This window comes from Dermacentor albipictus, chromosome 3 (genome assembly GCF_038994185.2).
Source record: "Dermacentor albipictus isolate Rhodes 1998 colony chromosome 3, USDA_Dalb.pri_finalv2, whole genome shotgun sequence".
Classification (NCBI taxonomy): domain Eukaryota; kingdom Metazoa; phylum Arthropoda; class Arachnida; order Ixodida; family Ixodidae; genus Dermacentor; species Dermacentor albipictus.
The window spans coordinates 54,036,352-54,042,078 of record NC_091823.1 but is presented as its reverse complement, the minus strand read 5'-3'; positions in this window follow the sequence as shown (position 1 = coordinate 54,042,078).

The window sequence follows — 5,727 nt, the reverse complement described above, 5'->3', positions numbered from 1 at the left end:
TGCTGCTTGTTTTGTTTTGCACGGTGTGGACTATATACATGGTAAAAATCTACTTTCAGCCGCTAGAACGAATGATAATGGATGTGATTTTGCTATGAAATTAGGATATTTGAGGAGTTACCCACGAGGACATTGCAGTGGTAACTTATACCATTCCATGTTGCACTATATGTAGCCATGTGGAAAAAGCTAACTTTTTCTAACTAGCCGATAAAGTGGCGGCTAGTGTGCAGATATGTGCAATTAAGTGTGCAGATATGAGTAATGAATAGGGTGAACAGCAGCATGGCTTTAGGCAGTACAGTGCAATAATTAAATGATCTTGACAGGATTGGCGAGACTGCTGTGTTGTTGCTGGCAAAGCGGAAGTGCAGCAATTCTGACGCATAATATGAACAATGGTACTTGTACTCTTTAAAAGGTTCCACGCCAGGCCCCATTGCAAGTTTTAGTTGTACATTAGAAATTCTTACGAATTGTCTAAGGTGTGTTTACCTAAGAGCGTAATTGGTTTTTTATTAGAGGAGGCATAAGAAATAGAAGTGTCTCGTCATGCTTCCAGGAAGCAAGCTTCCCTACCAGCATAGACTCTCCTTTAGTCTTTGAGTAGTGTCCGCAAGTGAGTTTCCTACCCACTACTTCTCTTGCCAGAGCTGCAGGGTCGTTCTCGTTGGGAGGCCTGCAATGGAAGCACATCTGTGTGCTTTCATAGGCGATTTAGCCCATTCTGTGCACTATTGGATGATTTACTGAAGTCTCGTGCCATAATTCATGTCGGACAGTGCATCTGATGTACAAAATTATTTATGGCAGGAAAGGCACACAGGCATTTCGAGTTTTAACTGTTTTTATGCCGTCTAGCAATTCGATGCTACGTAGAGCTTGTCTGTTTGCAGTGCCTAAAGCCGATGAAAGTGTTGGAACTGCCTAGCATGCCCCCTGACACCTAAATGTCAAGTCAACAGTGTGGAGATATAAGGGTGTGTGGTGAGGGGGACCTGGATGACAGCCCTCGTAATTGGTATCGATGCAAAACTCCCGGCATGTGAGGGAACCAAGAACAACCAGAAGTGTTGGGGATACTAATAGGAGCAGTACAGGTTGCAAGCGAGAAAGTGCAGCGACGGAGATGATTTTTAATGCAGTTAGCATTCTTGGGATACTTCCTGCACTTTGTGCTGTGACCTATGCCACTTGGATCACTCGGTATGCACCGCTCTTCAATGAACCTCCAACACTAACGGGTACCCGCTGTGGTTACTCAGTGGGTACGGTGATTGGCTGCTGAGCACGACGTTGCGGGATCAAATCCTGGCCACGACGGCCACATTTCGATGGGGGCAAAATGCCAAAACACCTGTGTACTTAGATTTAGGTGTACGTTTAAGATCCCCAGGTGGTCGAAATTTCCGGAGTCCTCCACTACGGCGTGCCTCATAATCAGAAAGTTGTTTTGGCACGTAAAACCCCATAACTTCTTTAACTGGGGTAACTAGATATGTGCCACTCTTGAATGACAAACAAAGGAATCCTTTAAAATATCTTCAGTGCTAGGCAGAATCAAACTCGTGCCATATATGCTGTATAGACTTGTGTAAGGATTGCACTTTTTTTCCCAGAATTTTTACAAGGTGCGGCATTGACATGGGACCGAAGCATCCGTCTAAGGGCTGCTACTAGATGGTGATGGCCATCTAGTAGTGAAAGTAGTGGAGCCTTTTAGTAGTGGCACACGGAAGTGCGCAGTGCGTGAAAATTCGCTGATGCGTGTGCGCGGCATTGGGGCACCGGAGGCTATTGCTTTGCTGGAAATTTTTTTCCCAAATTTGGGCTGCCAAGTTGGGGGTGCAACCCTTGCACGGGCCTATGGGCCTAGTCTATGCAGTATATAGGGTCCTTCGTTTTCAGGTAAAACTCAACATTTCCTGATTTTTGCACCCCCCAAAATATGTATCAATATTGGGTTAAACTGATTTCACTCCAAACTTTGTCCTTTCATTTAAGGATAATAAGTGCAGGTGCCGCAAAACTAATTACCGCTGCTCACCTTTTGCAAGCGTTGATGGATACATCGTAAAAATATTGTTACTATATGAATATTGCAAGTGCCTTCTTTTTACCTAACACTTAAACAAAAAGTGGCATACGTATGTCTTTTAGTACCTGTCCGCTGTAAGTGAATTAAGGGGAGAGGCTTTTTTTATTATTTGTACCAGACTCTGCAAAATTCAGCCAATTAGAGAGTTTTTTATGCAGATTTGAAATATGCAATTGGTTTTTGTGTAGCTGCTATAGTTCTCGAGTTATACTATACTGAATGACAAATTATAGTGATCTTTAAGGGCACTTCTTTATGAACTAAACTTTCACAAAAAGTATTGTGCTATAGCTCATTTAGCTCTTCATAGATCACAGAGTGCCGATATCTAGTCAAAAAATATGTTCAGTTATTGGAAGTGGGAGAAAAAAATTTTGACACTTCAACCATTGTTTCTTTCAGTTCCCTGAGACATAACTTCGTACTATTGTAATTATTGACGACCGAAATTGAAATTTCAAGTAGATATCGGCATTCTACATACCTTCAAGAGTATGTATGCCAAATTTCGTTAGTATACACCAATTCTAAGTGTACAAAAGGCTTCCCGGAAGACGCAAAAATATCAAAAAATTTGAAAATGAGAAAAACAGGTTTGAAAGTTTCAAAACCTTCTATTCTTCAAAATCCAATTGTTTTTGCATGAGTCTTGGTCACACTTAGAAATAGCATGGAATGTCTTGTGATGCAGCGGTTTTGGAAGGCCGATGATCGCACAAAGTCGCAAAAGCCGGTGCCTATATCCAGCACCTATAGCGCACGCTGCCAAAACAGCCTTCACGTTTACGGCAGAGCCGTCGCGCGAGCTCCCGCTGTCGTAGCGAGTGTTCGCCCCGGGGTCACCGCACGCACCGGCCGAGATGATCCGCTTCGACGTGTGCGTGAATGAAAGCACAGATTCAGGGCAGTCAGGATTTTCGCAGCGTAGCTCTAGGTACGACAAGCTTGCTGCTTTTTTAGTCGCATTTACAAGAATAGAACAGTGGCGTATTGCATCACATTTCTCGCCCTTTACATACACATAAACAACAGTAATGTAATATGATGAGAAGCAAATTAACATAGCCTTGACGCTGCTCTGCGCAGCGAATGGTAGCTTTGACACCAAGACGATGTTTACTAAGATACGTTACGCCCAAGAAAGAGTGGCTGAGTTGTCTAGTTGGTATTCCATTAATTTTGTTACAAAAAAGTATACTGGAAACCAGCAAAACAGGACAACAGACAAGGACTAAAGGCCCGAAAGGTCCGCTAGGATGGGCGCAGAATTGTTCTGATGCACCTGGTAATGATAAGGTCTTGTAATAGTAATGGCAAGCACCACCCCACCTGCGAGCTACTTTTTGTGCTTTCTTCCTTTGTTAAAAATAATCAGAACAAAAGTAAGAAGGGATTGCCGGGTCTGCCTGTATTTGTTACTTTTGTTTACGCAGTTTCTTTTGATTGTATTCATAATGCCTGCCAACTGAAATTTGTTGCGATGAGTTCGTCACATGATTTGCTAACAGCTTGATTTGCCATTACACGTTCCTGTGAGTGATTTCGCTTACTTAAACATAATGTTTATGTCTAAAGAGAGGCTAGCGCTTGTGCTAATTGTTTGTAGAAGTTATGAGTTCTGAGCTTTGGACTGCCAAATAACAATATCCCGCACCTTGCCAGACAAGAAAAAGATTTCTCTCCAGTTTTAATCTTTCAAAATGCGACCCACTTTTACCCCTTGAATAAAAAAAATATAAAACCATGCATGTACTTCGTGGCAGCACCGCTAGATGGCGCAAGCATGTCCAAACGGAAGTGCGAGAGGAGCCCGGCTGCAGTGCACGCTCGTACACAACATGTTTGACAGGGGCAATATGGTGTGTCGCATTAATGCTGACAGTCATCCAGAGATGGCTTCTGCCCGAATGTTTTGCAGTACCTTCTGCTCCACAGCCTGTGGGTTGCCTAGGCAATGGGGAAGCGTTGCTTCTGGACTTTTTTTTTTTTTACATGGTGGTGAGAAATCGTGCTCAGAAATGTCTCTTGTTTGACCACTATTAATCATAGTAGCCGAGGGACACCTCGCAATAACATGCAGCCGAGGCCATTTTCACGCGATAGCGTTAAGGAGCCCGTGTCGCAGAAAATCCTGCGTCCCACGTCGGCGTCCAGCGTCGCATCAACAAGAACATTTTCGAACCACACATACCCAGGTCGTTCATGTGACGCAAGGAATTCACTGAAATAATTGAATTTCTCAAGCTAACAAATGTGGAAAAATAGTAAACTACGACTTACACACAACGTACCAATATGATGGCTTTCGAACTGTAATTTGAACATACGAGAAAACATAATTCTGCTACGTGAAAACTCAAATAAACCCCTTTTCCAGCATTTCTACAATGCACAAACCGGAGACAACGCCTGCCATTTGCGCATGCCGGCACGTAAATATCTCGGAGTCCACAGAGCAGTGCGCCCCCTTTCTTGAAAGACTTCCAGATGGCGCTCACCTCCACTGCATCGCGGCCCCTGCGAGAGGCTACATTTCGACCAGAAAGCCCACCTTTATGCATAGTGTTTGCCGTGAGCGTTTCCCGGTAAACATTTTGGTTACCTACGCTGCGGTTGCCGGGAGGCGTGAGAAGCAGTCAGGGATCTTTAAATGCTGTTGCGTTCCACTCTTAGAGGCAAAGCTTAAGCGTCTTCCAAATTTTCCAATTTTTCATCTCCACGGAAACAACCAAAGAGCACGGTCTGGTTGACTGAAAGAGCAGATTCAGATTTCGTTCAATTTGCAACAAAATGTGTCTATCTACAACACGTCCTCCAACCAGGATAAAGTGATGTGTCCGACTGCATTCAGGACTAGTCATTGGACCAGTCTTGGGTGCGAGGTTATTGCAGCTTATGCAACATATGAAAACGGACGTGTCAATATCTCACAGGAACTATGGTTGTAAAAACTTATTTTGAAATTGTTTTGCCTGTTTGCAAACAAAGCTTAATTGCACAACTAGATATATTTAGAAAATATATTCACAAATGAAGCACTGTGCAGCATTAATGCACCGTGGCTGCTTGTGTAATCTTGGGAAAAGAGGGTATTGCAGACAGAAGGCAATGATAAGAACATTAACAATGTGTGCTGTCACTGCACTCGCATGTCTTGTCACACCTGAATGGGCCCTACCTCATCCCCGTACCAGCCAATCGGACCATGTTTTCCTGTATACTGTCTATGGGGATGGGAATCAAAGTACGGCAGCTTGCATTTCACATGGTCAATAAGACTGTTGACTAGAACTTGACACAGTAACTTGCACAGAGATTGTGCAGAGTTCTTCAGAAACTTCTGTTCAAGAAAAAATTGGCATCCAGATAGTGTAGTAGTTGAACGCTGCAAAATGAAGCGAAGTCAGCCCCTTGCCGATTAAGCTTTGCAACAAGGGGGGGGGGGGGAGGCAGGGGGAGGGAAACTTTTTCTAACAGAGTTTTCATTTTGATGAATTGAGCTAGTTTCCGTACCTAATGAGGGTGGAGGCAAAACCTTCTCTTGTGGAATAATTTAGAAACCTTATGGCCACTACAGATACATGCTTCCAATACTTCCACAAAGCTCTGCATAAAATTCAAATAGTGAA